Genomic DNA, 11,195 nt, shown 5'->3' on the forward strand with positions numbered 1-11,195 from the left:
GACCTGAGCTGAAGGCAGATGCTTAACTGACGGAAGTCACAGTTGGCTGGTTTTCAGCTCAACAATTATTTGTCCAGCTGAGCCACGCAGGCGCCCTTGACACTGCTTCCTTAAAGTACTTTGAGAAGAAATTAAAATTGAACTAGATTTCACAGCTCTGAAATTTCCTGCTAAAAACTATTCTGATTGGGTATTGTGTATCACAGTAGTAGATGATGTAAATTTCATCTTTTATGGATGTAATTATAGATGAGAATTAATTGTTCCTATTGACATATTTTTGTGTCATTTCCATGCTTTGCATTATCTTATAAAAGATAAATCTAGGGGTGCCTGGGTGGCTCAGTCGGTTAAGCATCTGCCTTCAGCTCAGGTCCTGATCCCAGGGTCCTGGGATCTAGCCCCGCAGCGGGGAGCCTGCTTCTCCCTCTCCTCCCCATTTGTGCTGTCTCTCACTTTCTCTCTCTCAAATAAATAAAATCTTAAAAAAAATAAGTGACATCTTTTAGCAATGAAGAGGTAATGAAAAAAAGTCATGCCTCTTCAGCTTAATAAGAGAGTGGAGACTGCATATATTATGTGTGTTTTCAACTCATGCTTACAATTTACTATTTATTTTATTTATATTTTTAAAGTAGGCTCCACGCCCAGCATGGAGCCCAACATGGGACTTGAACTCCCAACCCTGAGATTAAGAATCGGTTGCTTAACTGACTGAGCCACCCAGGCACCCCGATTGGGAATTCTGTGTATTTCACATTTCTCTTTTTATTCACTTTTTTATTGCTTTTCAGTAACGTTTTGTAATTTTCATCATCTAGGCGCTTAAATTATTGGATTTATTTTTAGACGTTTTTGGCTGCTAGGAGCAGTATTTTTCACAAGGTATTTCCGTTGGTTGTTAATTGTGTGCAAGACAGGTAGTGACTGTTGAACATGATTTTTTCCTCACAGTCTACCTCACAATCTGACTATAGATCACCCACCTAGTTGTTGTTGTTGTTATCCTCCTCCTCCTTCTTTTTTTTTAAGTTGGTTTCTTGCCCACCACAGGCCTCGAACTCATTGCCCCAAGATCAGGAGGTGTGCGCTCTGTGGACTGAGCCGCCAGGCGCACCTAATGCTTGTGATTTAGATGCTTGCCTACCGCCAGATCTTCCCATAGTTTTCCTTGAGATGAGACTTAGTTGTAACAGAACCATTCGTAAGTTCTGTTTTATGTTTAGTGAGAACAGTACAGTTGTTGGTAATACATCTCCATGACTAAATTTCTTACAGCAGTGAGGGAATGTGTATTTTAAGTCAATACGTTTCAGAATATAAATAAAGTTTTTCTACTGTGATTTTTCATTTGTTGGTATAAACTTAACTTTGAATATTATTATAAGTACTAGAACTTTCAGGTCTTCTTACTTCCAACAAGTATTTTATGCCAATTTCAGGTTTCTCCTTTTAGTTTCATCTCCATTCCAAACTGTTCCACTTCTGAGAACTCAGACTCTGAAATTCCTTTCAGGCTCATAACCTCCATTCGTCCTCCTTCCTTGCTCCCTCCCTCATTCCCACTCCCATACTTGCCTGATCCCCTGTCTTCTCCCAGTTCTCAAACATTAGTATCCACATGGTCCCAACCCTGTTCAGCCACTGCAGCCACATTTTGACCTTGTTGGCTTTTCTGCAAGGTTTCCCCTGCCTTCCCATCTCCTCACACCATGTTATCTTTTTGTCCTATCCCCCCACTCCCAGCCCTGGAGTTCCAGGCCACTCATGTCCATTGTAATCCATGATTTCAGGTTCAGCTGGGCTCCCAGAGCTTGAAGGTCTTTTCACCCTTCTCTTGTTGATTCGTTCTCCTTTGTTACCATGGATTTGCAGCCATTCTTCCCTTGGGATGTCCTGTGCCCCCTCATTACAGAGCCCCGGCTAGATTTCTTGACTCCCAGGAGATATTCTTACTTGCCCAAGGATTGAGGGTGTCTGTCATCAGCTGCTTCCAGCTTCCTCTGGCTGTATCTCAGTTTTGTTGTGCTTTTCTGTCTTCCTCTCAGCCTTCTTCTGACGTGCCATCTTTGAGGCTAACCTCCTGAGATTGTATAGAGTAAACTGTCTTTTTAAGCCAGTTTCTTAAAATGAACTTGTTTCTTGGTTTTTGTTTATGTGTGTGTGTGTTTGTTTGTTGTGAAGACAAACAGTTTTGAAATAAGCAGCCTTGGACGACTCTTTTGCCCACATGTGAGAGTACAGGCGGCCCTAGTTTTGCATGACTCTGTGGCGTGCTCAATCTCAATTACCAGTTTCATTAAATAACACCAGGCCTCCAACAACATGGTTCAAGTTTCAGTTACCATGTTATATTAACTGTAATTCCATAAAGCACAAACTTTGCTGCTAGCTCTTCAGTCCCCAAATCACTGTGTAAATAACAGATGCATATCATAATCAATGACCAATCAGCAAATGCTCTTTGAGCATCTACTATTCAGTTCACACACAGATGGAAAAGCATGTTGTTGTGTTACCTCCTACTTTCCTAGTGATAAACTCACGTGGTGTTTTTTAAAAATGGATAATCGAGAAAGAGAGAGACTTGGCCCAAAAAAGATGAAAGTGTTTGAATAGAAAGTAATAATGCTTGATGTGAAATTTGAGTATAACAGAAATAAAGCTAGAGAAGCAATAGCTGACCATGAGAATGTTAACATTACTGTCACTAGAGAGACTCTAGATACACAGCCAGAGAGGAATTTGATGAAGGAGAATTTATCAACATAGTAAGTAAAGTGAGTGTGATGAAAAAGATGAAGATGCCTCAAAGGAAGTGAAACTGGCAAAATCCTCACAATAAAGGAAAATTTGGAGATATTTTATTGCAATTGAAAGAGCAAAGGATAAAATAGTGGAAGTTGATGCAAACTTAGAAAGAAGCATGGCAATTCACCAAGGCACAGAGAAGATGCTCATTCCATATATTTAGTTATACAATAAGAAGAGAGCAAGTATTGTTCAAAGTACTTCTAAGTTTTTTTAATCAATTTTTCAGAGAATTGTAAATTCACATGCAGTACTAAGAAATACTCAGACAGATCCCTTGTGCCCTTTATCCAATGGTACACATCTTCCAAAACTATAATACACTATCACAACCAGAATAATAAATTTTAAAAAATTTAATTCTCCACATTTTCAGTGTTTGAAGTCATGGTATACTAAATAAATATTAGTTTTACTGTTTTTCTTAATTTCCTGTACATTTACAATTGGCTGTGACCATTTAATGTTTTGACAAAAATTTTAAACGTTATGGAGCAATCATAATTATACCCATTAATTATTGAGATTGCTCTGCGTAATTTCACCTTGCATGGTCATTTTTTGGGGGACCTTCTCAAAGGTTCTTTTACTCTGCAAAGCAAGGACTTTGGAAGGTCTGACAGAGTCTGTATGACCCATGAAACCTAAACTATTTACTATCAGGCTCTGTACAGAAAAAGTTTGTCAACCCCCAGTCTATGCTATTTGTAGGCCCTTTACGTACTCTGAAATACTTCCATTTAGCAGGGTATGTCATCTGACAGAATCCTAATTTTTTTTAATGAAAAATCTTTAAGAACTGCCAAGAAATTTACATCTAAAATATAAATTAGCAAGAACTTAAAGGTATTTGAAGCTATAAAATGTCTAGAATTAGAGAACATTATAGCATTCATTAAAACAGGGTGGATTCTATTGAGTGGTTGAATGAATTGCATCTCTCCCGCACCACACACCTCAACGAGAATATATCTGAAATTATTTTGTTTTTGTCCTTCCTGTCATGTCTTTATGAAAAAAAAAATGTGATAAGAATTGCATGGTACTGAGATTTCAGGACAGTTCTTTTAAGCTTACTTTTTTGTTGATCTGTCTAGTTTAATAAAAGTGATTATATTTTACTAGTACAAACGTTCTAAGATGGAAAGGTTTATGTTTTCCCTACTTTGCCTATGCAATGTCTTTAACAAAGAAGTTCATTTTATTCACTTATATTAAGATATTGTGAGTAATTCTAAAAGTAGAATAAGATTCACTTTACAGGTCAGATTTTTTTTATTAGCTCTTGCTTTTCAGTATTTAGGGATAATTAATTATATATGAATTTACATTATTTTTTTGGAATTTTGAAGAGCACCACACATGATGATATTAAATAGTTTTACAAATTAAAAAAAAATGGAAATTGAAGCTGTAGAAGGACAGGAGAGATTTGAGTTCTGTGTTACCATCTGTGTGCTCCTCTCTATCCATGATGACTTACCGGCACCATTAGAATGTCAGTGCTCAGGAAAGCATAGGATACAAATTAATCACCATAAGAAAGTGTTACTCAGGCAACTCATCTTGAACAATATCAATATAGAGTTCAGTCTGCAAAAAAATGATGAAGACAAAGGGGAGAGACTCTACCAAAATGCTTTTTACATCCCTAAAAGACCTACTGAGACTTTTACTTTCATTTATTTTCACCTTGCTGTGTGACTTAACACCTTTAATCAGTACTTTTCTCATCTGTAAAACAGAGGTAATAATAGTACTTACTTCAAATGTTATCTTGAAAATTAAAAGAAATATTGCTTGTGAAATGCTTAATACAAGCCTTGGCAAAAAGTGTTCTGGTAGTTATTGCAGCCTATGAATGAGCTCTGAGTTCAGCCAGCAGTCACTTAAAAAAAAAAAAAACTAACTATAATGTGATATGATAAGTATTACAAAAGCCATTTGATGTAGTACACAGTTAGAAGCCACTTTACCTATTGACCATGATCTGCTTTCTGAAGCAGCCAAGTGAATAACCTCTCATCTTGTGCTTTTTAAAAAATCAAATTGGTGCCCACATATCATAATGATGCAAAAAATATCAGGGTCAAAATAATAGAGGAAAATTATAAGTTGGGAAGTCATTAAGAAAAACTACAAGCACAGATAAAAGCCAACGGAGTACTATACTCTCTGTGTGGCAGCTTTTCAAGCACAGCGCCTAGCAAAGAAAGACCTAAAAGAATATATTCTCTTTTCCATGGTCATCAGTCCTTGGAAATAGGAGCCCTTTCCTCATTCTAACAGAATCATCATTAGAACAGAAAAATTTGGTCTGTAGTTGCTTCCCTCAATATGTCCTTTTGCTTAAAGTCTAAAACGGAGGAGATTGAAAAGATTCAATAGAAATTCACCATACGGGCTTTAAGAAGCATTATCAGCATAAAATGTGGGGGAAAGTACATTGAAAAAGATTCTGCTAAATCATTTTGGCACAAGCATCATTTGGAACAATATTTTGTTATTAAAGAAGTAAAACTTTTAAATCACCATTTCTTCCCTTTCAACATATTGAATTAATTATCAAGTAAGAGATGGAAGATGAGATGACATAATTGAATGTAAAAGGAAATGTGACTGAGAGAAAGTGAGCTGGACGAAACATACTTATTTAAAGAAAATACAATAAAAGAATTAATATCTGTATTACAGTTAGGAAGGAAGAGATAAAAGTAAATAATCAGACAAGTAATGTGTAAAACAAATCTGACATGCTCTCCCATAAGGATAAGTAATAGGCTAAAGATACTTCAATGATCAGAGAGAGAATAGAGGACTTCTATAAATCGGTAATAAAAATACAGACATCCCAAAATCAAAATGGGCAAAATAAATGAACAGGCACTTTCCAAAAAAGATACATAATAATCAATACACATTTGAAAAGATCCTCAATATCACCATTCATCAAGGAAATGCAGATTAAAACTACAAAGAGATACTACTGCATACTTTTTGAAATGACTAAAATTTATAAAGACTGGCCATACCAAATATTGGCAAGGATCTGAAGCAAATGCAATTCTTACAAATTGCTGGTGAGAATACAAAATGGTACCATTTTGTAAGACCATTTGACATTTTCTAATAAACACAATACATATGACATATGCAATGTCCATGACATAGCAATTACATTAATAGGTATTATGAAAAAATATTCTTACATACACAAAAAGCTGTGTACAATAATATCATAGTGACTTTATTCATAATGATTAAAGACTGCAAGCATCCAAATGTCTGCTAAGAGAAAAATAGATACCTAAATTGTATTCATACAATGGATTGCTTCTCGGCCTTTTGGCTAAGATCAAGTGTAGTATCTGTTCTTATCAGTGTATTCATACAATGGAATACCACTTAGTAGTAAAAAAAAATAATAAGCTATATCACAACATGAATGAGTCTTCCAAATATCATGTCAAATAAAATAAGACATATACAGAAGGATGAATGATATATGACTTCATATATATAAAGGTCAAGAACAGGCAAAACTAACTTATGGTGTTAGAAATCGAAATAGTGCTAACTTCTGTGGGTATGGTTGGGATTGACTGGAAAGGTCATGAGGGAACTTTCAAGTGTGATGGAAATATTCTGTACTGTGGTTTGGGTGAAGTCTTAGGCTGAGTATAATGCAATATAATAAAACATCAGTTTTAAGCACACAATTTGGTAAGTTTTGACAAATGCGCTAGATCATATAACCATCACCACTATCATGACTTAGATCTACTTTGTTCTATATGGTGGCAAACAGCCACATGTGCTAGTGAGCACTTAATACTAATTAAGAAATGCTGTAAGTGTAGAATACACTCTGGGTTTTAGAGATTTAGTAAAAAAAAAATGTAAAACACTCATTAATATGTTTTACATTGGTTACATGTGAAGTAATAATATATTGTGTATACTGAGTTGCACAAAATATATTATTAAAATTAGTTACACCTGTTTCTTTTTTCTTTTTTAATGTGTCTACTACAAGATTTACAATTCCATATATGGCTTGCATTATAGTTCTAATGAGAAGTATTATAAGAACATTTAATGAAATTATTGATATGGTTTGTTTTAGCCATTATTTCCCACCACCTATCTTTTGCATTACAGACGTCATGTATCTTACTTTTATATATGTTGTAAACACTGGAATACATTGTTATTGTTTTTTGCTATAAGGAGGCAGTTATATTTTACAGTAAATTTAAAAAATAAGCAATGTCTTTTGCAGGTAATTGCATAATTACTGTTTAGGGTGCCCCCAATTTTTCTTCTGCCAAAAAAAATTTTAAACATATTTTGTGATGCAGGTCTGCTGCTCCACATGTTTTTATTTGTCTGAAATGTTTTTATTTTGCTTTTATGTTTTAAAAATCATTTTTGCTATCAACTCTGAGTTTGGAAGTTATTTCTTTTAGCACTTTAAATACATCACTTCACCACTTTAATCCTTCTCTGTTGTTACCTTTTGTTCTTTGACTGCTTTAGACTTTCTCTTTATCACCGTTTTTTAAAAGATTCATTTTAGGGTGACTTGTGGTTTTCTTTATGTTTGTTCTGCTTTGGGTTCTTAGAGTTTCTAGGATATTTGGCTTTATATTTTCTATCAATTTCTTTTCATTTATTTTTTATTTTTTACTTTTTCTTCAAGATTTTTCTTCTCTGCTTTCTTTTCTTTCCACTCCTGAAAATTAAATTATGAATATTACAGTACATTTAATATCGTTCCTCGTGTCACTGATCTGCTAGTCGCTTTGTTTATATGTCTTTTCTATGTGCTTCATTTTGGAGAGTTTCTAATAAGAATTTAAGTCTATTGATTTCTTCTTCAATATCTAATCATTGCTAATTTCATTATTTTTTTCCACTTCCAGTATTGAATTTTCTCTCTCTTGAATTTCCATTTGTGTTTTTGTTTGTTTTTATTCACTTCACTCTCTTAACAGGTTTGTGTTTTCCCTTTACTTTTCTGAATATATGGAACACATTTTATTTTTCTGGATCTGTTTTAAATAAAATTTAATTAGAACTTAATAATTTAAAAATTACTTCATCTACATAATTTTTGAGTTTGCATCGATTGAATTTTATCCTCATTATGGGATAATGACTTGCTGCTTCCTAGCAAGTTTGGAAATTTGGATGCTAAACAGTATGAATTTTACATTTTTGAGTTCGTGGTATTAGTGCGTTCATGTAAATAGTGTTGGACTTTTTTGGCATGTAGTTTAGGTTCCTTGGAAATTGTTTAATACATCTAAGGTTTATTTTAAGCTTTGCTGGTCAGTGCAGAGCAGTCTTTAATCCAGGGCTAATTGAGCTCTATTAATAAGGCGATATTTTCTGAGAATTCTGTCTGGTGCCTTATTTATTGAGATTTTTCCATTTTTGGCTGGTGGTAATATGAACTATTTCTAGCCATGTGTGAGATTTGGAAATTGTTCAGTTTTCTCTTTTCTAGAAGGTCTTTCCCCAACCTGTGTTAACTTCCTTTATCACATGCATTGAGTTGAGGGATCTTCTTCAAATCTCTTTACCCTTCCCTCTGTGTAACAACCTCTCTCCATTATCGAGTCACAAATTATAGGCACCATGGCCTCCATAAACTTTGATCTATGTCTCCTCATATTAATGACCACCGCATTCTTTGTAGGTTTTCTCTCCCTGCACTACAACCCCAAAACTTCTGGCAGGAAGCTGAGGTTTTCAGAGGGTTTACTTCATCTGGTTTCTGTTACTCAGGCATCACCATCCTATGCTGCCTGTTGCCCAAGTTCTGTAAAATATGGTTTCTAATATTTTACCCAATTCTCATGTTGTTTGAGGCAGGGACATAAGTCTTTTTATTTCATAAAGACCTAAAGTTAAAATCAATAATTATCTTTTGATTGATTTGTTTCCATATTTAGCAGATTATACATTCAGGTACTATTTTAAGAGGCTCAGAAGTTCTTATAATTGATGCAGAGAAAGCAAAAAAAGTGTGCCCCCCCAAACTGTAAACATTGAATAGAAAACCATGAAAAGAAATAAAAAGTTGAAAAATAAGCTAGTAAATATTTAAATATTTGCGTGGATAATTTATCAGCTTGTCACTTGGCAAAATTTTCGATTCAATATTAGGAAGTGCCTTTTGAGAGTAGAGATTGCTAAGAGATAATGTAGGTTACTAAGAAAAGTTGTTCTAATGTTATTTTCCCCTAAAAATAAGGAAAGAAACTTTTCTTCCATGAATGTTTTAAATAAAGTTTTCTAGAAGCATAAGGCTGAACAGGATAAATGAATTTTTTCCAATTTCTTTGTTTTTGTAACATGCTTTCTCTCAGTCATCTAAGAATGCTTAATCAGCTATTTTCTATTTTCACTGATTAGCCTTCACTGTGCCTGGCTCACTAAATAATCCAGTCACCATCTACACTTTGAGAATGATGCATTGTGACACATGTTCTTCCTACCCTTCTACTTCTCCAGGATCTCATTTTCATCAAAGTCTTCTTAATGAAAAAAAAATAACTTATTTATAAATGTATGACATTATATAAAATTTCAGCGAAAATGAATACTCTGTATGACTGAAACTTACCTCTTTGTTTATCCACACTCTTAAATGTTAAGCAGCTGTATTTTGCATCTTTTTTTTCTGTTTAATTCTTAAACACAATGCTATTTGATATCCGTGGTATCAGAGTTACTCATTTGTGAACACCAAAAGCTGTATAATATTCTCACATACAGTGTGTGGGGCTCTTGACTCCTTTCAAGAGGGCTAAGATTATGGAAATTAGATTTCTGGATGAATGTCTAATTACTGCCGAGGTGAATGCCTATGAAACTGTATGCAATGTTTTTATCAGGAAACTAAGAATGATATTAAAAGTTTTATTCATTAAGTTATGTGTTCAATAAATATTTATTGCATACTTATTATGTTTCAGAGACTGTACATCTGAGTATATAATGATAAATATAAATGCCAATTATAAATATTGAGGTTTGGTTAACATTAACACCCTTATTCTCTGCATTTAATTTTCCATAATGGGTCAGCTACATTATACTTAATATGTAGCAGTAAAATTGAATTTTTGTAAAGAACTCTTTACTACTCTAATTTACCCTATTTACTCTTCTAATCCTAGGTATAAATTATCAAAGTGCTTGAAGTACAGTCCTGGGTAGTTTTGAAATAATAAGTTTAAACAATGATAGAATGTAGTTTACTCAGCATGGTTTAAAAAAAATAAGCATGACTGATCTGACTGCAGCACAAATGAAGCCTCACTTTTCATTTTCCTAAAGCCCTAACTTTAAAGTGGCTCTTTGGATAGTATGTTTGAATCTTAAATATCACTACTAGAGTAATACTAATAAGTGAAGGTGGTTTTTATATCTACAGTAAAAGGGAGACTCAGAGAGAAGCTTCTTTCAGCAAACCCCCTCCTACAGATGTGATTTGGTTTATGGTGGCTATTTGGCATTGCACATTTTTTACTACAAGTCTCGAAAAAACATCTTGATAGAGTTTTTCTGTAAGTAGTTTCAGAGGATTATTTATGGCTCTGCAAGGATGCCAGATTGCCTCATTTTGAGACAATTAAAACAGGACTTTAGGCAGCCATTATTTGCATCTTTAGGAGAAAAATCCATTAGTACAAGGCCAGGGTTTCATTGGGGCCTGGAGAAGCTACCTTGAATAATAATACCGGACCCCAGTAAACTTGAGCAAGCTTAGCCTGTGATGCCTGTTAGAGCAGTCTGCATGTAGACAGATGGGCACAGAAACAGAAGCTGGGAGTCTTTTAGGATGATAACTAATATATTTTTTATGAGGCAGACTGAAATGAGACTCCAGAGAGAACGACAGAAAAGACTGATCAGAAAGAGTAAAATTGGTGACAAGAAGATTGGAAAGTAGAATTCATTGTAAAACATATAAATCATGGGGAAGTCTGTGCACAGAAACAGACTAAACTCCAGAAACCCACATTATGCTAGAGGTCAGCTTAATGAATTATCAATGTGAATACTTAAAATTTTTAAGATTTTACCACATATGGGAGAAGATCAGTTGTTGACTAGAAAGAAAATAGCATCTCTCTCTGTCAGGAGGTTCAACATTGTATTAGGAAATACCCACTAACAGATTTGGAATAAAGAAGACAGGAAGAATTTTTTTCAAAGGCATACTTAAAAAAAAAAATTAACAGTTCTTGGTCTCTGTGTTAGCAACTAACATACAAACTGACCCACTCCCACAATCAATATTGACACCGATATTCTCACTTCTTGCAACAGACTTAGCTAATGTTAGAGGAAATGCAACCAATGTATTT

General features: G+C 34.3%; 1 pseudogene; it reads left to right on the top strand.

Annotated features, from left to right (window-relative positions):
• The first annotated feature begins 6,140 nt into the window (after positions 1 to 6,140).
• LOC121099903 lies at positions 6,141 to 6,244 on the top strand (annotated as a pseudogene).
• The last annotated feature ends 4,951 nt before the right edge of the window (positions 6,245 to 11,195 follow it).

The sequence above is a fragment of the Ursus maritimus genome, unplaced genomic scaffold (assembly GCF_017311325.1).
Source record: "Ursus maritimus isolate PB19 unplaced genomic scaffold, ASM1731132v1 scaffold_1, whole genome shotgun sequence".
NCBI lineage: Eukaryota > Metazoa > Chordata > Mammalia > Carnivora > Ursidae > Ursus > Ursus maritimus.